Consider the following 23,801-nt stretch of genomic DNA (forward strand, 5'->3'; position numbering starts at 1 on the left):
CTAAAGCACATACCTTTGTACATGCATCAACTGTTATATGCATAGTCAGTGTGAATTGTCTCATTTTCATGTGTGAAGTTTTTCAGGGATATCTTCAAGCTCTCTAGAAAGTTGAATTCAGCAAAACTAAAAACCTTTGATAACCGGGAAGTACTAGTGCAACCTCAGCAGCTGTTCTTTGACCTGGCAGCGGCACTGGGAGGTGGTTGTATGCATTCTGAGTCTGTTTCCAAGGGTAAGTGTATATTTTTGAAGTCAGGAAGGAGAGGCTGGAAAAGAAGTGTTAGTTTAGGTAGCAGTAGTGTTGAGTGGAGTTCTGAGTACAAATGTGTGAGATCAAAGGAGGACAATGTATACTAGTCCCTAAAAGAGTCACTTCTCATTTCAACAGTATATTATAAAGATTGCCAGTGATAGACGTGTGACCTGTTGTTAGCAGTGTGATGGCATAGGAGTGACTTGCGTTTAATGAGGTGTATACAAAAGAGTAATGAAGCTTAAAAAGTTCACCTTGTTCAAGGCTGAAGGCAGTTAAATATAACTGGTATGATGTCTTGGTAAAAGCACTATTGAGAGAAATTACTTCACTTTTGATGTTTCCCATCACCTGTCTGTTTCCCTGCAGCCAAATCTTGATCTTAGTTTGGGTGGCAGAGAGATCAGCAGAGGCAGCTCTCATCTGAATATTCAAATGTAAACCCAAGTGTTCATTTAACTGGGATGATCTTCACAGTTAAGGTCAATAAAGGTAGTATGCTTCAGTAATGCTTCTCTATTAATCACTTATTTAGAAGCTGTTCTTCAGTATGGCAGAGGTGAATTGTAGGGAAGGAAGCATGTTTTTCTGCATGGTGGTTGTAGTACTGAGTTACATTCTTCAGCACAGCAGATACCGTGACAGCTTTTTCTTTAGAATGTGATACCTCTGTGCATAAAGCTAAGACTTGACCTTAATATCGGATCATGCAGTGTTCCTGCAGTGTCGTGGTTGAAAACTTGTGGTTGCCGTTGTTTGTCTTGTTTTATCAAATTGCCACTGACTTGTCAGCTACTGTTAATGAAACTTGAGATAGATTAATCGTGGATTAATGCAGTGTACCTTGGCTAAGAAAATTAAAGTTGCTTTTGTAGAAAAACTGTGTTACAGATAACTGCATTGTGTGCCATAGAAATTAACTGCATGTCTTGTACTGGCTAAGAGAATGTGTTGCTAATTCCTCTGGTATGTCCTATTTTCTAAATGTTCTCTCATCTCTGAAGGCAAAGCTCATGCTTTCAGGTTATGCACTGAGATTTCAAACAGACGAGGGTTTAAATTGTATTGGTTTATATTAAATTGATTGTACTTCTTATGTATGTATATCCTTGTTTTCAGAGAGCAAATCTCTTCTTCCCGATGTCTGAAAGGGCATATGATGTCAGCAGACAAACTTAGTCCTGTGTTGGTGGGAGAATGTAGCATTAGTGGACATCACGTGCTTTCTGCAGAATCAGTTCCTGTAGGATCAAGCGGTGATGGAATTGCTTAGTGCCACTGTGCAGTGGCATTTACATTTTGTTTGAATGGTATTAGAAGTTCTCAAACGCAGGACGGAAGGAAAGTGAGTTGAAATGGAACTGGATAGACGTATTTAAAGGTGGTGATTGTTGTAAGATAATTAAAACCAACATAATGCAAGCTCTTACTATTTCATTTTCTTCCAGTAATCAAGATGTGTTCTAAATTAGTAACCTAATTACTTACAGGGAGGAATTAGCACAGTGTCTTAAAGTGAGGTAAAAGCTGATCAGCTCGGCATTGTCTTGTCGCGCTGACTGACGAAATGACTTATGAGCCCAGCAGTATTGGTTTTGGTTTTGACCAGTGGAATAGTCTGTTTCATATCTTCATTTTTTTTAAGAGCATGAACAGCACTAAAAATCTGTTTGAGCCTAAGTTCTTGTTAGATTTGTGGACTTTTTCTACTGAGTTATCAATTTAATTCTTGCCTGTTCATAGAATATTCATCTAGCGTGTGTTGTGGTCTTCTCTCAAGACTTCAACTATTGTCATCAACCACTTCATGACAAAGCATGTTGCTTCAAGCTGATATGATGAGGGCTAGCTAGAACTCTGAAGAGGCAAGTTACTTGGCTTCAGTGGAACGAGGAAGAAAGTGGCAGTCTGAGGATTCTACAGTCAGGTAGACAATTTTCTACCTTTTAGCCTACTTAAATTTCTTCTTTCTTCATTGGCTCATCAAGCAAGATGTAAAGATTAAGGACTGAAAGTGTATCCCAAGGAAAGCTAAGAATCCAAAAAGTAAATGTCACTTGTCCTTACTCCTGGAAGAAAAAAATCCTTAGGATGGTTTTCATCTAACAGAACAGGTGAAAAGCTATTCAAGACTGGTTATTTTGACATATTTTACTTTCTTTAAGCTTTTGCCAATTTTCAATTAAGGAGAGGTCAAAATGAAGTGCAATGAAGAGTTATTTCTTCTTGACTAAAAAGAGAATGCTGCATCTAATTATGTGATGTTTTGAAGCAGCAGTTAAGCGTTATTTTGGCTTATTGCTTATGAAGAAATTTTTGGTTAAACTATTTCTTTTTTGATATCAATGTCTTGTTTAGACTAGTAAGCTTGTTGCTATTAGGAATTAGTCATATGATCAATTTTAAATAGTCATGATATATTGTTTTTCCTTAGATCTTTCCTGGTTTAGTGTGGACTTACTACGTTTTTGCTGCTGCTTTTTTTGGCAACTTTTCTGTTGCTCGTTTTCTTGCATTCTTTCCTTCTGCAGACCTTCAAACATGAGTCTTTCTCAGTCTCCTCCCTCTAAATAGGGAAGATGGACAATACTGGGAAGGAAACAAAGGTTCTGTGTGTTGGGTCACACCATTCCTATACTGTTAAGTCTTAAGACCTTTTGCTTTCTTTTTCCCATCATATTATTGCCTTGTGTCTTAAGGTTGGATTGGCTTGTAAAACAGTACCTATACATAGCATTTCTTTAATTTTGCAATACTGTCCTGGTTCTCCTTTAGATCTTCTGGTGCTTGTGTTCTCTTACCTCTCATAGCTTTGATATATTCAAAGTTACCCCTTCCATTTCAGTGGGAAATTTTTCTGTAGAAAGGGTGAAGTTAAGCAGGAATATTGCTTTTTATGGGACATAATGACAACTATTATCTAGTACTGTGCAAAGCAAGAGTAGTTCAGTGCCAGGAGCTCACGAAATAATTTTTATCAAGTGTGTGGTGGGATGATTAGATGTCTGTAAAGTGTAATAAAATTAGACCAGACTCCTGGTTTCTGTAGAACTGTCAAGAAAGTTATCTTTAAGCATAGTGTCTGTTTGCTGTGCTTTATGTAGTGTGAGTGACAGCTGGAAAGTGAACAAAATGCTAAATGTATCAGGAAAGGCATTAAGATGACAGAATGCATCATATTGGAGCTATGCAAAACCCTGCTGTCTTCATTCTTGTGTACAGTTCAGGTCTCTGCATTTAAAGGAAGTACACAGGAGAACTAAAAAAAAAAAGAAAAGGGCAACAAAAACAATCAAGGGATGGAGCCTTACAAGAAGACACTAGAAAGACTTGGAACCCTTCAGTTGGAAGGGGACGTGATGGAGATTATAGGGGAAAAAAAAAGCCATGGAGGCTGTGGATCTTAAAAGTGCAGGATGTAGTTGATTAGAATGGTAGGTTTGAACCAGATAAAAGAAGCTGGTACTTTTACATGCTGGCTGGTGAATTACTGGCATTTATTGCCATAGGAGTTTGTGGAGGCATGTTCTAATACCAGCATGTTCAAAAAAGGGGTTATACAGATTCCCAGACAACAGATCCATTGACAGATACATTTAATGGTTCATAATTGAATAGTCAGGGATGTACCATCTGATGTCCTTCAACAGCTTGACTTCTGGATGCACAAGTTATCCCTAAACAGCATGTTTGGTTGCCACTGTCAGATGGAGAGTTCTGGGCTTGATGGACCATTGGTCTGACTCATTAGGCCATTTCTCTGCTATTATCCTAAACAGCCAGAAACCATGTTTTTTTACACCTTACTGAAACTTGTTCTGTAAAAATGTGGTAGATTATCTCAACCAGATACTGTGATGCGCTGACCTACAAGCGTGTAAAAAGCTGGGTTTTTTGAGGTTGGTTGTTTTCTTTTTTAAAAAGATGGAACTGAAGAGCTGGAAAATCTCAGCAAGGGATTAACAAAATAATGTAAACAATATAATAGTATAATAACTGTGAACTCCTTCCTACAAAAATGTCATGTTTGGTCTCATTTGGGATTCTGTGTTGATGGCTCAGTTTTGATCAGTGGACAATGTGCAAAGCTGGGTAGGGTCCTCTTATAAATGCATCTGCATGATGCTGAACTCAGAATTTGTAGGATGTACTTGTTTGGAAAAGCAAAGGAATCTTATAAGCTAAAAACCTCAGAGGGGACAATCTGCAGAAGTGAACAGTTAGGCCTGCTAATTATGTACAAGCTCTTTTTGAAGCCTTGAGCATTTCCATGGCTGATCAAGTGGTGGCTCTTAATTTATAAACCTTATATGAAGTTAAAGTGTTGTATGTGTTTACTCCTAATAAAAAGTACTAGGGTGATAACTGCACAGTACAGATTTCAAGAATTTTACTTAATAGGTTGTATAAAATCTGAAATACTACTTCTGTAGTAGTAACGTATTAAATATTTGCATATATGATTTTTTTTAAATTTAACAACTTGGGTTGCAAACTTGAATTTATATATACTTCATCCCCTAAGCCAGTGACTTCTGACTTCTATTGGTGAGAACTTTATACAGTTTCTCCTTCTGTCAATATTGTTAAAGTCTTTTCTATACAAATATTTAATGAATGCAGCTGCATACGTAAGTGGCTGGGTAGTAAGTGTAGGCTAGTTTGTGTTCCCTCTTAAGTGCACACTCTTGTCAAATCTTAGAAAGATATTTAACGCTGTTCTTTTGGTATTATGTGTGTTAGTGCTCCTTATAACTTCTGTAGCTGGGACTTCATGTGATAATTAAAATTCCATGCAAAACTTCAGTTCTTGATTTCTTAAAGCTACTTAGAAATTGAGTATTCAGCCTTTAAGGTACATAACTTGACTAATCAGTGCCTGTTAAACTTCATTACTAATTGTTCACATTGCGCTTCTGACACTTCTTGGCGAAAGTGTGTTTTTTATTCTTGGATCTGTGACAAGTGGCACATCTGATTCTGGCTACTTTAGAAGAAATTTAGATTGCAACTATAGCTCTGGAAATCTTGCCAGATTGGGTGATGTCAGTTTTTTACCTTTCCCTGCTGAGCTCCTCTGCTCTGGTTCATCATTTGCAGAATTAGCAGAAGTGCTTGTTCCTCGGTCATTACAGTTCATAGTGTAATATCTGACCCAAACTAAGATGCTAGTCTTAGTACTGAAGTGGCTGAGGTGTCAGCAGATGTTCCCTTCTGCCAACTCTGATTTTGGGATCAGTGACTTCTGATGGGAGCAGAGTCTACAGCTGAGGATAGTAACTTAATCTGCTACAACAAGATTTGCTAGAGCTTGTCTATCAACATCTTTAATTTAAGCTTGCTGTCCTTTCAGCCCAGCCTCTTATGCAGTCTTATTTTCTTCTTTATTTGAAAAAAATAACCCAAGGAGAAATAATGATTTGCCTTATTTTATGATCTCTTCGCAACAAGTTCCATGTCTAACTTCTGACTTGTACTTTGACAAACCCATAAACAATCAAGCATATTATTGCTGACCATGACACCATTGCAGGTCTCAAGGATTCATATATCATTGCATTAATATATTCTTATAGGTATATTTCTGAAAACTTGTGTGTAGCAGGTAAAATTTGCTCTGGCTTTAGTTTCCAGACTTGCAGTATAGAACCATCCAGAAATGCACTGCATTAGTTTAATATATACAACCACAGGGTGTGCAGAACGAAAAGCAAAATAGAGACATTGGTAAAAAATGTAAAGACCTGTTACTCAAAGTAAGACTGAAATATTGTGCATGGAAGCTATTTGAATGGCTGCCTAAAGTTTAGAGGAATAAGAAAGCTTTAGAAGTATGTTCATGGGTTTAGCTTGTTAAAACTTAAAGTTCTCTAATAAATACCCCTTGTTTGTATTGAGAATTCCAGAACTGGTCTTGAAAGAATATAGGTGCATACTTAGAATGACTTGAGTTAGTGGAGCACGAAGATATTCATAAATCTCGTTGACCTCAAATAATAGATTCTGATTTCAATACTTAATTTGTTAGGTGACTTTTTTCTGGAACTCAGCATATTTTACATCTGTGAATGTTGACTAAATATCTGGAAATAGTTATATCTCTTTTCATAAAAGTAGAATTCATCAAAAAGAGAAGGGTTATGCATGCTGATTCTGTTGGATGTTTTTCTCTAGATAAATCTTGAGTAAATAGTTTTCTAATGTAAAATGTCAGCTGGCATCAGGTTGAAAATACATCCCAGATAGATAAGTATCTTCCAACCGATTGGTCAGTTGGAAAAGGGCATGTGAAGCTTTTGGTTCAAGTTCCCAAAGTCCTGGAAGTCGTGGATGAAGTCTGACCATCTCTGGGATACCTAAACCTTCCTAGTTTTGCTCTATTATTTCTACTTTGCAAAAATAAATTTTGTTATTGCAGGCATTGTAGCCTTGGTAGTGCTGGAACAAAATTCTCTGCCCGCATCGCTGAGATGATTTGCAGTCTCTGGGGTCCGGAGAACTACAGCTCCTCTCAAATGCTTTCTTTAAATTGAGTGGGATAAAACTGGTTTATTTAAGAGTGTCTCTAGTAAACAGATATGTCAGAAAGATTAAGTGGTTGCTTTGATTTCAAAAGTTGTAAATTTCTGCAGCTTTGAAGCAAAGATTGTAGATTTGACTTGGAAAATTGAATGTGTTATTGTAAGTATTGGGGCTCCTGGGTGATCAGTCTGTTGTTTCCCCTGACAATAACTAATGGCTGCTGCACTGACTGTTTTCAAATTTTCAAATGGATTTAAGGTATAACCTGCCCTAAATTGCGTTGTAATAATTCAGTTTGAATGAAGTGACAAAACAGAAATTATGGACAATAGATAATCTACATCCCAAAATTTGTTTGTTTCCCAGGTAGCTGATGGTAAAAAGTCATGATAAACTTTAGAAACTCTGTCAAGACTAACAGAAAATCAGATACACCTGCTTTGAATTGCCTCACTAATACAGTTGGTTGATTTGGCACTAAAGATTAAACCCAGTGACCAGAATTGCCATTTGATTGCTTTGAGTGAGTAATTGGCATGTGAACAGTGTTGCAGCTCTTGTTCAGGAGGTCAGTATTTTTCTGACATTATTTGGAAAAGTGACTTGTTTTATATGCTCAGGTTCCAAACAAAATGGTAGTCACTGTAGTGTTCCTGGCTTGTTCAGGAATAGTCTCTGGGGGTTTTTTTTGTTGGGTTTTTTTTTTTTCCTCCCCTACTGAAAAAAATCTCAGTATTAAATGATTCCTTGGGGCAAGAACCTATGTTCTCACTCTGCAAAATTAGAAAACATAATCTTGGAACCTTGTTTTTTTCCTAGCATCAGACAGAGTGCATGTAACGAGTGCCCAGAGGGGTGGTGGAAAAGAAAGTCATGTGTGGAGCTGCTAATGAAAAACCTGTCTCTGTGAGGCATTAGTACAATCGTCAGAGGAGCTGCTTTCAAGTAAAGTACCAGTGCTGTTCATAGTGTACCTGTTGGGTTAGAAGTTGGGCTAACCTGTTGGACTTTTTAGAGAGCTAATACTGCTTCAAATCTCTGCTACCCTGTCTTGATCTTAGAGGAGCTCAAAGCCACGAAGACTTGCTTTTCTACATATGACAAATGGAAAATACAGAACTGCAGCATCTACTGTTACTTTTTGAACTTTCTTATTATGACAGAATTAAAGTATTTCCAAAACTGATTTTACTGGCCTAGAATGTGACATTTTAATTCTCAGTTAAAATTCTGTATTAATAGTATTTTAAGTCTACACAGCTTTGCCTGAAAGACTGTATTAAATGGCTTCATAATTGGAACAGCAGTTGGATGTACCAGTGACTAAAAGAATTTAAGGTTGGTGCCTAGTCAGTAGTCTACCACCTGGCCAGGACCCTGCAGAGCCATACTGCGGAATGTGCTGGAGTGTCAGGGAGGGAGCAATCTGTTGTCTGAGAGCCTACTCTTCTCTTTACTTGTGATTAAAATGCAGGTGTCTGAGCTAATAACTCATCAAGAACTTGGAGAGCCTGGTTAGCATAGCACAGACAGAAATTAAATTCAGCATGGTTTATTAATTTCAGGCTACTGCCAGCTGTGCTGGACCCAGGGACTTGTCCTGGTTTCAGCTGGGATAGAGTTAATTTTCTTTCTAGAGGCTGATATAGTATTATGGGTTGGATTTAGTAGAAGAATAATGGTGATAACACACTGATGTTTTCAGTTGTTGCTAAGTAGTGTTTAGCCTAAGTCAAGGATTTTTCAGCTTCTCATGCCCAGCCAGCAAGAAGGCTGGAGGGGACACAGCCAGGACAGCTGACCCAAACTGGCCAAAGGGGTGTTCCATACTGTGTGACATCATGCCCAGTATGTAAACTGGGGGGAGTTGACTGGGGGTGGCGGATCGCTGCTCAGGAACTAACTGGGCATTGTTCAGTGAGTGGTGAGCAATTGGATTGTGCATCACTTGTTTTGTACATTCCAATTCTTTTATTATTGTTATTTTTTTATTATCATTATTATTATTTTATTCCTTTCTGTCTTTATGTCAACCCACAAGTTTTACTTTTTCTTTTCCTTGATTCTCTCCCCCATCCCACTGGGTGGGGGGGAAGTGAGCAAGCAGCTACATGGTGCTTAGTTGCTGTCAGGGGTTAAACCATGACAGGACTTCACTGTGTCACTTGATTTTTTTTTTTTTTTTTTTTGTGTCTCTGTCTTATCTTCTAAACTTGTATCTGTGGGCTTTGCCATTATGCAAAGTTTCCCAGTCTCTTACTGCTTACTGGCAATGTTGACTAAGATATTTTTATTGCAGATTTAAAATGTATTTTGTTTCAGCCATTACACTGAGAGGTACTTTGAAAATTGTGCTAGAAAACTGTTTTTAATTGACCTGTGGTCGTGTCAGGCCTCTTGATTATACTCACTCAGTCCTGTGGTGAAAAAAAATTACTGGTTGGAAAAAAAAAAGAGACAATCAGAGGTCCTGACACTCTCCCCCTTGAGCTGGGGAATGGAGGGAGCCAGCAGCATTGCCCTAACAATACTATTTAGCTGCTATAGCTGTGTTATGGCGTGACTAAAATTATATCCTTGTATGTGGATGTCTTTTTCAGTTTACGTAGCTATTTGGATCCTGTTGTGCACTGTCCTTAATAAAATCTTAAAGTAATGACTTCTGTAAGCTGTTTGGTTTTGTAAGCAAACCAGGTTTTTGCTCTTTTGTTCAATAGCCTGTTCTTTTAATTAAAAATGCATGATTTAAATTCTGTAGGCTGTTCCTTATCTGTCCATCCTTTTGTGTATTTTCTGTTTCATGTGTAAACCTTGTGTCTCCATAACTTATGCTACTGATCTTTAGATCCTGGTGGTTCTTTTGAGAAAATGAGCAAAACCTATTCTGAGTGAAGGTGTGCATTGTTTTCTTTTGCATAAGAGAAAGCTGAAGCTCCCTAACATCTATAAATTATGTTGATTGATTTATCTTAACAGAGATTAATCTAGTTTCATTTTTAGAAGAAAAGATCACGTATTTAATGTGACCTAATACATTTGCAAAAATGCCACTGACAGCAAATAATTTAAAATAGTCTGCAACAGTTCAGGTGGACATCAAGAAAATACTGCTTAAATAGTAGTCTTATTTGCATTTGGTGATATTATTGGATTGCATTCTAATTGATTCTGTAATTCTTATTTTTGACAGAGTCCAGAAGCTCCCATTTGTAAATGGGACCCAAAAATCCTAATCCTGGTCCTAAATCCATGTTTGTAATGTTCTGAAATTGAGAAAGCAGATAGCATTTGCTGCCATCTTGATTTTTATCTGACATGCAGGATAAGCATGTCTTTTATTTTCTCTCTGTTACTTTTGGGTACTTCCCTGTTCCTGAATCATTGGTTGCTGATCACGCAACACTGTTCCAGAGTGGTTTTGGATTTTATTTGTTCTTTCACTTAAACACAGGAGCACATGGAATTTTCTTGTGCACATTTTATTTGATATTTTTTTTTAGGTATAAACTGGCTCTTCTATACCCAGTAAGAGTTGGTAACAATTTAGCTTTTAAAAATCTAACTCATCAAAAATTGCAGTTGTTTTGGTGATGAAAAGAGACCACTGTTTATGTGCAGATGATCTCACATTAGAGCTTTTTGCTACCGAGAATGGGAGGTATCTTTCTCCTGGGTTTGTTTTCTGCCATTTTATTCCACTAAGCTGGCTCATGGAGAGCTCTAGTGATGCCAAAGCCAGTGCAAAATAATTGAGGAAAGGGGTTGGAATAAGGTGAAGGATGTCTCAGTCTTGCAGAATCATATCCTAAGCTCAAGTGGGAAACCTGGTAGGAAGAAGCACAGGCTGTAACTCGAGATGGTTGAGAGACATAGATGTATGTGCATGTTGAGATATGGGTGGTCTGTATTGCATCCTGAAGTTTTTCAGCTGTGCTGCTCCAGTGCATTGTGAGAATTTGCTGCTGTGAAATCTTGAAAAAGTATGTTTAGGAAAACTAGTTTTCTGTTTCAGCTGGTCAAGTCTCCTCGAATTGCTAGGCAAGAGAAGGACCAAGTATTTTCCAGCTTTGCAGTGATGCAGCACAGACATACAGCAACTAGAGTTCTTGCTGCCTGTCAGACACTAGAGATGTGCATGGTTAGGGTCTGGATGAAGTTTCTCAACGGAAACCCCATCTCTACACCTGCCTGTTTCTTAGGGTGGCTGCAGTGAAGATGTAAGAGTGTTGTGCTGTTGTTACGGCTCTGGTGCTTCACAGTGATATTTGGAGTTTTGTCTGCAAAATTTGCTGCTTTTTCCCGTTGCTTACAAGGTAGATGTGCCAGACTAGATTGTTATAATTTCTACACACATAACCTTTTCAGTTTAATTTTTGTGACATTTCTTACACATGAATCAGAGAAAATACTGTTTCTTTCCATCCCTCTGTCTTACAGAGAAAACAGAATTTGTCTTCTAGTGGACCACAGCTTTCACTCTTTACTGTTACTATTTGGCTGACCTCTTTGATCTGAAAATTTTCATGTAAAGACAGTGGCAGCTTCCTGAGCAGTGTATAGAAATGCTGATGTTGGCACTGAGCCCCATATCCAGTTAGTGCTCTTGCTGTCTGTTCTGTCATCTTATCCTTGCCCTTTGACACTGGATTCTGCTTTTTATACAAGCAGGGAATTTAGAGTAATTTAACTTTGCTATTCTTTTGATTATTGCTTGAATGAAAAATTACTCTGTTTTCTCCAGTTACGAGCTTCTCTCCATATCTCTTAGTTGTAGACTCTCCCCTTTTTTCTGCCCTGCATTTTCATTCCTTTCTCTGGCTTTTCTTAGGGAAAAACAAGATCCATCCTTGCTAGCATTCATACTGTACACAACTTCTGGTGGTGGTTTGTGGAGCAGCAATTGAAGTCTTGACACCTGGTTTTGCAACAGGGCAAGGCTATCAGTTTGGGGGCATAAGCACCGAGAATATTTCAAGCTGTCCTGACTGCATCGTTGATGGTGAATGCCAGTATTTCTGGCACATTTTAGTAATCAATTTTACTTGGGATAACTTCATAATTGTAATACTGTTTTCCAGAATGCTTTGGTGTCATAGAGCATTACCAGTGGAATCTTGTATGTAAGACTGGTGTTAGCTTACTTACTTGTCTCCACCTCTAGAGGAAAACACCTGTCTATGTGGTCTCTGCATGAGAGGGCAGCATCCGGGATCATCATTTTGCTGAATGATTTACAAAGTAATACTTCCACTCAAAAGTTTGTATTTTAGTTAAGTAAATGTGAATTTAAGAAAGAAGTACCTTATGCCCAGAGTGTTACAGTTGTTTTTATTCAAAGGATTAGTATAGTAAAACCTGTTAAAGGCTAATTTACTGAAGGCTTTACTCTTTAACCCAAAGTAAAACTGCCAAATATGCAGCTTACATTCTTAGATAAGCTTAATTATGGGAAATTTGGCTCTAGGGTTTTGAATTTAATAGCAGTTTATCTTCAGTTGGATGGCATCAGTATGTTCTTGTGAAGCTCAAACTTCTAATAAGTTTGTTCCAAATGAGTCAATACTGTGGTTCTTTTGGAATGAACCTAAATGAATAGTGAAGACGCTGGTACCTGAAGTGGCTATAAATGGCGCTGTTTGAAGTTTGTCATTGGGATTATTTTGGGACACTGAGTTCTTGGTTTCTGATTCAAAAGTACCCGATGACTGAGTTCTAAATATTGGGACAATAAAATGTTGTGATGTTTTCTTTAAAGAGATTTATCAGCTATGTTGGTGTAATGTATATAAATATGTTTGCATCACTGGTATGTAGAACTTGTACAAACTTAATCTTTAGGTATTTGTTTAAGGGGTTGGGTGTGTGATTGATTCTTCTAAGTATTGCTCAATAACTTTTTTGAATGTATACTTAATGTTCAGTGCCCTTTTGTATAATACCTATACAATTTACTTCACTGAGTGGTGAAATGCAAATATATCCTGCATTCATCAGTTGAAGTTGTTCTTCCTCTCTTCCCGTTTCCCATTACAAAATACCTGAATTGCTGAGATCTGACATCAGCAGCAGGAAGAAAACTTTGTTGTAGAGAAGTTTCATTATCTTGCATCCATTAGATTTTGATTTAACTTAATTTTTACGCACAGTCTTATCAGGTAGAAGTTATGTCCAAATATCTTACCTCTTCTCTACTTTTCTGTTGAGAAAGTTGTTTCAGGTTTTATAACAGTAAAAAATACACATGAAAGGTAAGGTGGGACAAATTAGTGAATTTTGAACTTGTACAGGAAACTAGGAAAACTGACCAGCTGTTCCTGGATTGTGATTTCCATTTTCTATTGCTGTTACAATTTTCTTTATTGTAGTGGGTAGTAGTAGGTAATAAGAGTTTATGGAACTAGTTTTAGTTGTCAGACACTTTGGAAAGTTCTAATGACAGGGTAAAATTTATGTTGGGTTGTTGGTGGGTTTTTTGAAAGAGTAATTGTGTACATGTTAATACCAGCAAGTGTACAGTGTATGTTAACATACCTTTCACTGTTTATCCATTTCACTGGCACAGAATATTCAAGATGGTTGAGAATTTTTTGTATAAGAAGCAAAAATTCAGTTTTCAACTGTCAAATTAAGGGAGGGAAGAAGGCTTTAAAGATGCTACCAAAGAAGGAAAAGGTTGTTTTTAAACAAAGTTTATCACTACTGTTTGAAGAGTCATCTTCAGCTTTATTAGTGTAAGAATGGAGAAGAAATACTTCCTCAAGTTCAAATGCTGTGTTGGAGGTTCATTGCACTAGAAGATTCACTCCATGATCTTAGGCAAAGAGTAGTTTCTGCTGAATTCCACCTTTCTAGATGCTGTATCTTTGTTCCATAGCATGATTTGAGAGTTCTTGGAAGGACTTAGATCCCTTAGCTTACCAGTGGTTTTCCTTAACTTGGATAGTGATGTTTAATATCTTAGTTCAACAGCTCAAGTGATGACATGGTTTTCTGGACAGAATTATTGCATCACTACATACAAAATAAATTTGCCTCTCTTCACATAGAAGAGAATCTTACATTTCTGTGAATTTGTCACAATTTTCTAACTTTTTCTTAATAAAAGGAACATCTACTTTAACAGGGTTTCAGAAACTGAATGTACTTTATTTGATTTAGCAAAAGAGTTGCATGGTGAAAGAGCTCTGCAGCCACAGTGGTTATGTTCCTGAATCCAGTTTGCAGAAGTATGTTCCTCTCAGGGTTTTATCTCAATTTGAGTAACTGATTGCTAACATTAGGCCCAAGAGTCCACTTACATTTAATAGGAGAGAGAGACTGTTTTTATAAGGTACAGAAGGTCTCTAATGTTATGTCTTTATAGCCTTCATGAAGCTTTCTCATGCATTTTTATTAGTAAGTCTAGTAATGCAAGTTATTTACAAGGCATTTGATTTTCACATCCTATAGTGAAATCTTGGTAATACTTTACATAAAGTGTTTTTCTACAGGTTTTCCTCGTGACCTGTGTTTTAAGTTACTAGATGGTATAAATTTGTTCAGCAGTCTTGCCTTATAGTATGACCAAGGAATCAGCATGAGTTCTTCAGTCATGGTTGGCATCGTTCCCATAAGTATAACACATCTCTGTGATAAATACTGGGAAGATTTGAAATAAGAGTAATTTGTAATTTTCATCCATTTCCAAGTGGTTACCCATATGTGAATTCCATTGTATAGGTATATGTATGCCTGAGGTAGTAATATTTTTATTTCCATTAGTGTTTGACCTGTAGGTGTACCATTTTATGCCTTCTGCTGCAAGCACTCAGAAAATTAAGATTTATCTGTTATTACTGTCCACAGTAAAAAAAAAAAAAGCTTTTGAGTTGTGGATTCTCATCTAGTGTGTTTATACTATTTACACAAAGATAATATGTTGAGAATACTACTTTGAGTATCTTCAAGTAACGAATGTGCAGAGATGTTCAGACTTTTACAGTAGGACCTCCTTTAATAATGCTCTCAAAATGTGTGTTCAATTTACCATTTTTGTTTGGGAGGAAGTCCTCAAAGATAAATGCAAATTTTGTGGTCCTTTACACCTGGGTCTCAGGTTATGCCTTTTAAGAGAAACCAATAGGTTCTTAAACTGTCCTGTTTACATCATCAGGAAGAGATGCAAGTGGTTGTAGGTGTGTGGTTGCTTTTTTTGTGGTGGTGGGGTTTTTTGGTGGGTTTTGCTTGGGTTTTTAGGTTGAAAACTTCTTTCAAATCAGTAGGTGTTGATGAGATTCCTGCCCCCCCCCCCCCCCCCCCCTTTTTCCAGGGGAAGTGGATGAATTCATAGAATATGGTTCCATGAGATGAGGTTCCATTGGACTTGGCTCTCTGCTGCTGGCAAGGGCAGTTTCTGGTTGTCTCTGTTCTCACCTCTTTACCTCCCTGGTCTCAACCACTTGCTCCTGCCCCTTGTCCCAGTCCTGTCACCTTTCAGATTATTGTGAGCTGTTTTAGCATGCCACGTTGACCAAAACCAAACAAAAATATTTTGTAACATTCTACAGTCTTGTTGAATTAAGGTGACTCAGAGTTTTGACAAGCTTCAAAGCTATCAGAAAAGGTATTGGCGGTACAACCCAAAAGTGGTGAGGGTAAGGGAACAGTCAAGAGAAACTGTTATGAGACTGCAGTCTTTGGGAGCAGCAAACTAGCCCAGCTTAACAGTCCAAGGAATCACACTGACAGTCAGTCTCTTTTTCTGGTTCTTGTCATAAATTCAAGAACTATGGGATCTCTGTTTGGAAGGATCCAAAAGTAGGGCACACTTGAAAGCCTAGTCAGCTTTGTTCTGTGCTAGCAGTTGGAGAGCTAGCTGTGCACAAATGTGTGAATTATGTGATTTCCCTGAAGAAATTTCTGAAATGTTCTGCAGATATTAAGTAGCGTGACTGACACAGTATAAAGAAAGTACAACATTTTACAAATTCTGAACAGTTGTTTCAGTCTGCAGAATTCTGAGTTCTGACTTTGCTACTTGTCTTCAACTTCTCTGGACTGAGAAACACTCCAGCAGATTTCACGTACATGAATTCACTTGAGCATAATCCTTTTCTGCAAACTGCAACTGTCATCAAATATTTCTTTGGGGATATATTCGCCGTAGCTATTCATTGCATTTATCCTGGTTGAGGATCTTTCTTTTATAGTAGCAAGGGCGTCTGTTGTCTTTGTCTAACGGGACATCTCAGCATAGTAGTAATACTGAAATGTATATCGTAGAAAAAAACCTGACATACACTGCATGGCTGGTATGCCTTGCTTACAGTGTTTTTCAGAAAAAGCAAGTGCAGGTGATGTTAATTAATTAGAAAGAGAGAACTTTAGGGAATTATGCCCATGAAGTGAAAATCTTTCAGAAGGAAACTTCTAAAATTGATGCAGCAGTTTTTTAGCGATTTGCTCAGTGGAGCAGTCTACCACAATCTCAAATGAGTTTAGGAATTAAAAACTTGTGACATCAGAGACCTGAGTATCTAAAATAGCTTGTGGTCCGCTCCCCCCCCCCAAATAACTAGAGAAGAGCTCAAATGAAACGTCGTTATTTTGAGTTTGTGGCACATAAGTGACCATGAGCTCTGTGAAGTGCAGAGATCATCTATTGTACAATTTTGTGTTTTATATTCTATGTTTCAGATTTTTAATCTTCGGAAGTCTCAACTCATTTTTGTGGTCAGAAAAAAAAAGTCACAAGATCCTTATCCCCTTCACCCCCCACAGACCTATGAGTCATATAGTGATGGAACTAATCAGGATAAATCATTAAGGACAATGATTAAAAAAAAAATAAATGGCTTTGCTGTTACCCATTCAGATAATACTGCGAAAAAGAGTTTAAAAGGGAACCCAAGGAGGAAGGCCACATAAAAGAGGCTAGCACATCTATCTTTGTTACATAATGTTGTGAGACTTTACTTTTTGAACTTGCAAAGCCTGTAACTCAATCATATAAAGTTGAAAGACAGTCTTGGTCCCTATATCTAGCCTCTTTGAAGGCTGTTGAATTAGATAGCTAACATTTCAGCATTTATGGATGAAAGCCTGCGAGGAATGTCTGTCTTTCCCTTTTCTTCAGATGATGTTTCTAAATGTGTTTATCAGATTCACCAGGTATTGCAATATTAAAATGTAAGTAAGGAATTAATTTCTCTTTCCCCAGAATATTGTAAATATGGCTTAAGAACAGCTTGCTGTGCAGGACTAAACTAATGTCATTTTGTATGAATTTAAATGTCAGTTGAGAGGGAAATTATGGAACATTGTATCTTCAATTTAATTTGGGATTAGTTAGTGTAGTTTTGGTTCAATCATCTCTCTGAAGTGAAAGCGGCATTTACATATTGGTATTGATGAACACTTACTATTAATCCTATGTTTTACATAGTGAGGCAGTGGCAAGCATTGACATTAAAAATAACATGCTAAAAAATACAGGGATTAAAATGAGACCAGGGTGCAAGAGCCCAAGCCAAAAAGAATACAATCTGAAGGGGATGGGGCAATCTTATTAGGGAGCTAAAATAGCAGTGGTATTTTTAATTTCACAGAGAATATGTCCACTGTTTAAAACAAGGACAGGCATGTTTAATTTTAAGATGATGAAATCTGAAGTCTTAACTGTCTGTGAATAGGTGATAAGAAATGACTAGAAATGACTGTCTCCTTATCATGCTTCTGGCTGTCCTGTGAGATCTGTTAACATCCCCTGGAATTCTAGGAATTTCTTTACTCTTCATTTGTTGTGCTTGAAGGTTTCTAAACATTTGGAATATCTGCTAAATTTACATACTTTTTTCTTTCATTGTTCTATCATCTTTTCATTGCAGCCTGTAGACATCTGTGTTAACCATTCATATCTATGTATAAAATAAATGTTTCTTGTTGAGCAGGGTTTGGTGCTGCAGGCTTGATTAGAGCTGGGTATTCAAATGTATGCATAGTTGTAGCCTATTAATCTAAGCCATAGTGGGATGCCAGGGTAGTAAATCTATGTGCTGGTTTGGAGTGGTGTGGGTGTCAGACCATTTAATGAGCTATAGCGTTGGTCGTTTCTGTGAGCTACTTTTTGAAACTGAGCGTGTTTTCTTTTTTTTCCAGGTTTTCATTAACTGGTGTAGAGACTGCCCTCTGCCGTGCTCTTCACCTAAAGTAGAATTCAGGTCTTGTCAGCACTAGGAGTTGCTGGTAAGTGTTCAAAGGATGTTAAACTGTATCAGAGCTTTATTGATGATACAGGTGGCAAAATATAAACAGAAGTTAAATACTATATTACTGAATTTAAAAATATGCTTAAATGACCTTGGCAAAAGTCTTAAGTTTTTCTATCTAGATGTGATTTTTAGCAATAAGCTTCTTGAAGCCTACTCTGATTTGTTTCTGTTGTCATTCCCTCTCTCCAGTACATCTGTAGTCACCCCAGCTGAGACTTTATTCCCCCTCATGTCTATTTTTCATTTGGTCTAAAAAGTAGAAATTAAACGGTGCTGATGTTTAAGTGGTAGCGTATATTTAAAACAAAGGGAATGGTAAGAAATGTGAGAAAGATGTTTATCCTTAGTGTGTTCAACAATTGTTTTTAATCTCAGTCAACTTTGGAAGCGTTTTAATTATTTGTGTAACTGAGGAAAAAGCATTTATACTGCAGTGGAAAGTCAGATTTGTTCTTGCGCAGCGGTTCTCTTTGACCTGTGCTATCACTTTTAACTGATGAAAGGGGCTCGGTATTGAGGTACTAATCAAGGAAGATTGCTGCTAATAGAGCACGCAACATGTGTTTTTCCACAGAGAGATTGGTAAGAATTTAAATGAGATTTAAGCGTTCCTTCCTCTTCACGTGACTGCTGTGTTACTTCTTTTATAAAAATCGGCCTCTTCCATTTCTTAAAGCTTAGGTCGTGCTTATTCGAAGGGGCACTGATTTCTTTAGACCTCAAGGAGCCGAAATGCATGCTGTGGCGTGTGCTACGTATCTCTTCAACGGCTTTCACTCACCTGAGCCGTGGAGGCTGCGTGTTTAGCAGCAGAGTCGAAGCGCTGCACCTCAGAGGTTTCGTGGGGGCCGCTGCTGCGGCCGCGGCGAGGTTTTACCCAGCGGCTGCCCCTGGCGGAGAGGGGCCTTGTCTCCTGCCGCTGCGCCCGAGTAACGGTCTCTGCGTCTGGCCGGCGTGGGACGGGCTGCCGCGGGCTCGGGGTCTGGGGGGGAGCGGCGGAGCGAGCCGGGGAGCGGGGCGGCGCGGCCGGGCCGCGGCGCAGGTCCCGCGGCTCCGCGCCCGGGCAAAGCCGTCGCCAGGGGAACCGGGAGCGCTGCGGCCCGGCGGCGGGGGAGCGCCGAGTCCTGCAAATGGGGGCTGCGGCGGCCCGGGGGGCTTGCAAACGTCGGCTCCCTCGGCCAGAGGAGCCACCGGCTGCCGTTTCGGACGTTTGGCAATGCGGAGGAGAACTGTGATTAGCGGTAACGACTACAAATCGCGCATTTCTGCTTTTCATTTGAGGCAGCAAGAACTGCTTATCCGAACTCCGTTGCCTGCCGCACACGGTAATTAAATTAGACGTGGCCTCTCTTAGAAACGTGTCTAGTAGTCTGATGTGACTGAAAGTTACAACACTGACCGAAACAAGAATAGAGTGGTGTATTACACCGAATATTTAGATAAAACAATCTTTGGATGTATTTTAGAAAGCGATTTATGCTTCTGCAGTGAAACAGGTTAAAATCCACTCCCTTGTTTGTCATGCGCGAAATCATGATATATATTCTGTGTGTGTCGCAATGTCACATAGCGCGTGCACAGGAGCTGCAAAGGTATCTCGCGTATCTCTTGCTGCGAAGGCACGGTTGCTGAAGAGAGGTCCGAGTGGTGTGGCTGTTGTTTGACACGATGTGCTCTCTTACTGGTCCGTGTTTTTCATGGAAAACTCTTTGTTCATATCTGTTCTGTAGGTAGTAGCGCCCTGTATCTTTTGAAGTGGATAGTGTAGACTGGCCAGTTCTTGAGCTGTGACTTTTTTCATTGTTGCCACTGCATCAACAGATAAACAAGCCTAATAAAACTAAACGTGTCTTAGCTAGACCACAGTTCTTAAATGTAATACCAATGTGATTCGAAAATGTGCTTACAATTTCCCATGTTTGCGTGGCGAGCAATGTGTTTATACGATTTATAAAACTGGAATCTAACCTTAGCATCTGAATTTTCAGTGTCATCAGTTTCTCTGTGCTTTAAAGTTACAAGGTAACATTGTTACTGCTCTTGTACAAATGTAACTTAGAAAGCACTAACAATGAAAATTACTTTCCTTTTGAGGGTGTAGCCCTTTTTGCTGTTGATCCACATATCTTGCACATTTAAGTGAGCATGGAATGTTAAAACCTCTTGGCATGTCTGAAAGCCCTTTGAAATACACATGTTGAACTGAGTTACTGTGCTTGACAGGTTTTATAATGAGCTCTGGTCTGAAATTACTAGAAGTAAGAGTCGGCTGGATATTAAAGGAGGAGTTTTGTTCCAATACCAAGACTATGATAGAGCATCTAATTAGAGGAAATCATGTAAACACTGTAGATTAAAAAACTGAAACTATACCAGAAGTCGCAGTCTTGAATGTGTTGCAAAGCTAGTGTAAAGATAATTCTTTTTTTTTCTATTACAGAATTTTTTAAATTAAGAAAAATAATATCAAGTTATCATAGGTTTTGTAACTTTTACTTGCTTTTGAAAAACATCAGGCTGCTCCAGTCTGTACCAGTTATTTCAGGTACAATTAAGTCCCATAGGTGATACCTGTGAAGTATTTTCTCCCATAAACTTCAATCTTTAACGCTTATCAAATAGTGATTAATTTTATGCTGTGCAAGATGGTTTGTGTTGTGTTTTCCTTTGTGTAATTGGCTTCTAAGTCTCTTAATGTTGCAGGTTCACTGAAATACTGTTGAAGAAACAAATGATGCTTAGGAGGTGATGCAGGCAAAGCTGAGAATTTTCTTTTTCCTACACTGATCTTCCATTTGTGGAATTACTGAAGTGTTTTACATTGTAATTTTGCAGTTCTTATGACTTAGGTTTTGCTTGCGTAGAAATCTGAAGTACTGAGTAAAAATACCAGAAGACCCACCATTATGTGAGCCATTAATAACACGTGGTAGAGACCTCTAGCATAATTTTATGCTCATATTTTCTTAGTAATTCAGATATCAGGAAGCATCTTGTATGTGATTTTAACCTAACTTCTAATTCAACTCAGCAAACTATAATTCCCCCTCCAGTTGTTTTTAATGAATATTTTAATATACAATGTCTGTCATAGTATATGGCTTTCAGCTGATGGTAAATCCTTTGCACTGTCCCTGATGTTAAATATGTATTTGTGTTCATAATATAATCACAGATGTAGGTTGGGCTTTTATACTCTCAACTGTGCCAAAACTAATGAAATTCAGTTGGAGGTGAGTGCTGAACTCCCTTGCAGTCATTTAGAATTTGCAGCTTTAATGAATTTTAAAAACAGAACTATCAAGTCTAATCATACTTCTAGCATTGAAAGGATTTTAAACACCACCAAAATGTAACACAAAACCTCAGCCTCCAGAAAATGTCATTTCTGCTCTTTGGAAGTTGTTGAAGCAAAACAGATTTAATTTTACTGTACAGAATTTAGTTGTTAAAGCAATTAGGATTGCTGTGCACACCAGCCACAGTCCTCAGGAAGCAAGTGAAAACCTAAACCACCTTACAGCACTTCTGTTTCTGTCCCTGTCAGTATGTATTTTATTCTAGCATCTGTCTTACATAAATGCAATCATCTTGGTGTGCATGTTTATTCTTTGACAGAGCTTTTGGGGTATGCACTTTGTTTAGTGTATTCAGGGTAGTTGGAGATGATAAAAGCTTGACATTGTTAGGGGTCAGTATGAAGAATGATGTGTGGCTTGTAAAATACAGTATTTTTGACAATAGTAAGTATAGTTAGCCAGACAGTAGTTGTGGGGTTTTTTTCTTGAATTTTGCTGTTTTGAACTTGCACCAGAAATCTGGTTTGTTTGCTGTTCATAATTGCTTCACAGTGAAATTCTTGTGTGATGCCTGATGGTGATCCAAGTGACTGAAATGCTCTTTCTCAATAGTTGTACTTATGTTAGCAGTTTATACAAATGCTTCTCTGTAGGGCAAAAATTTGAATAGTAAAAGTAATCTGTGAAGAAGAAACTTTCACATGTGTTCTGCAGGACCATATTGGTAAGACTTGTGATAGGAAGTTGGACAGAAAACAGCCTTAAATCTGCTTTATTTGGAAAGATCTGTGTGTCACGTGGAAATGCTAAGGTTCCCCTATTAGATATTGGCAGTTAAAAGGAAGACAGTCAAAGCCACAATTTAACCATATTAAACTTTGAGCAGCCAAACTCTGTGTAACACAAGAGATTTGTACATATCTAAAGAGTATAGGAACTGCTAATACTGAGTTCTAAAGTGGAAAAAAATTCTGTTAATTTCAAATATTATGCTATATATTTTACATATGATGTAGTAGAAATCAGTACTATTGAGTATGCCTGTAAATTTTCTTCCTTGGTATAAGAATTAATGTAACAATGTAGTCTCCTCTTGGGCTGAAAAGCTGGTTTGTTGGATAATCCACAACTCACAGAGAACAGATTTGGTATAACAACCTTTCCTTATTGTTGTTATCTTGGGATTTTTAAAATTGCCAAAGAAACCTTCAGAAAGAAAAGCCAAGAAAACTGTTTCTGAAATTATTCATCATAAGACTTTTGATGCCATGCTTATTGGTTAGAATAAAATTTTCTATTCCTGGTGCCTGCCTGAAGCTGAATCTTATTTTTAACCTCAGCTTACACCACACCTTAATTTGAGGACAGAGTTAACATTTTAGCGGTCTCATATTTTACATTTTAAATTCCTTAGAACCATTGTAGAGAGGGACTTCAGAGCTGATCTGAATTTTTTCCTTACGTTCTTGTTTCATTTGTTGCAGTTGGGCAGTAGCATTTTTCCAAAACCGTTGGAGATCAGAATTTGTGGTGTCTGAAGCAGACTTGAGACAGCAGAAAGAACAGTGGGCCTAGATTTGGAAAGGGTCACCTGTTATCAGAAGTTCTTTGATTAAAGGAAGTTGTTGCAGCATTCCAGACTTGCAGCATGCCTGTGCTTTTATGGATTACCAGCTAGTTAGATCTGGGGGGTCGGGTTTTTGTGGAGGCAATTTGATGTTTCGGTAACATCAAATTTTAGGCTGCCTGATAAGTGATATTTTGTATCATCTTTTCTATTATCTGAGTGTGATTACTTTGCCTGTACTGTTTATTGCTTGCTTCAGAGACACCTAACTTTCTGGGATATCAAAAATACTTTCTTTTTAAAATTGTCCTAATACTCTCTTAAATTTTGATGCCAGTGTTCTGAATATTGCTGTTAAAGTGTGACTGCAGGAGAACTCTCATTTTCTGTAACTTTCGTTTCTTTAACTGACTTAACTCAGATGTTAAACACTGAAAGTGAGCAGCTATTATCACAGGCCACTTAAATATCTGGGTTACTCTGTTCCAAGAATTTATATGCCCTTTGCATCTTGCATGGAGCTTATACTGAACATGTAAGCAATGTTACTAGTGATTGCCTTTTACTTGTATTTACCTTGGACTATATTTTTGTTTCTCTGGTCTTCAGTGCTTATGACTGAACTGAAGAGATTTTAAAACTTCTCATTCTACATACAGATACATGAGTTTTTGTTGTGCCCTTTTTCTGACTTAACCTCAAAAGATGCTCTTTGTCTTGGGTAGCTGGTACTTTTAAATTTGATGGAGGAAATGTAGCTAATCCCACCTTAAATATTTTTGATTAGTTATTAAATATTGGCCATCAACTTCATTTTCTGATGTGTAGATTCTTTAGCAAGTGTGACATTATTTAGCTTACACGTGATTAAGTGATATGATGGTATTTTTAAAGCTGTATTTTACTTG

The 23,801-nt window shown here is 37.9% G+C and overlaps 1 protein-coding gene across 4 annotated transcripts in view; it reads left to right on the plus strand.

The window, feature by feature from the left end:
- The window catches only part of PALS1 (protein associated with LIN7 1, MAGUK p55 family member), a 60,154-nt gene that overhangs the window by 4,579 nt on the left and 31,774 nt on the right, over positions 1 to 23,801 (plus strand). For 2 of the 4 annotated variants that reach the window (XM_069784166.1, XM_069784168.1), the window contains exon 2: positions 17,915 to 18,001. The exons of 1 other annotated variant lie outside the window; for it this stretch is intronic. The gene's annotated coding sequence lies outside the window, so the exon portion shown is untranslated. Of the gene's footprint in view, positions 1 to 13,936; positions 14,005 to 17,914; positions 18,002 to 23,801 lie in introns of all 4 variants that reach the window. One more of the 4 variants, XM_069784167.1, reaches the window with a different exon arrangement.

The sequence above is a fragment of the Haliaeetus albicilla genome, chromosome 5, assembly GCF_947461875.1.
Source record: "Haliaeetus albicilla chromosome 5, bHalAlb1.1, whole genome shotgun sequence".
NCBI lineage: Eukaryota > Metazoa > Chordata > Aves > Accipitriformes > Accipitridae > Haliaeetus > Haliaeetus albicilla.